Below are 417 nucleotides of genomic sequence, written 5' to 3' on the forward strand. Positions count from 1 at the left end.
CTTGTTTCACCAATCCATACTGATCTCTATTATGCTGGGGTCTAGCTTTTCCTATTGGTAATCACGTTAGAGTCATGAACTTACTTCTCGAAATGAGGATATGACTTCATGGCCTATACTCTTTTGTTGTCTTAAGGCCTATCACCTCTCATCTCTTCCTTCACCTGACTATGGACCCGGTAATACCGTCATCTTTTTTATCTACTGTTGTCATCCATGTATCGCATCTTACTCATAATTCTTCCTTATCTCTCTTCTCATTACTCTGCTAATATTTCTGCCTATCGCTTTCTTGTGAAAACTTCAACAAAACATTCTTTTGCTTTTTGCTCTCGTTTCTTAACCCATCGGCTCTTCGAGTTGCTCAATGTCCTCGCTCTACTAGGGACGAGAGTCACACTAAGGTAATATTTAACC

The sequence above is a fragment of the Nicotiana attenuata genome, unplaced genomic scaffold (assembly GCF_001879085.1).
Source record: "Nicotiana attenuata strain UT unplaced genomic scaffold, NIATTr2, whole genome shotgun sequence".
Taxonomy (NCBI): Eukaryota; Viridiplantae; Streptophyta; class Magnoliopsida; order Solanales; family Solanaceae; genus Nicotiana; species Nicotiana attenuata.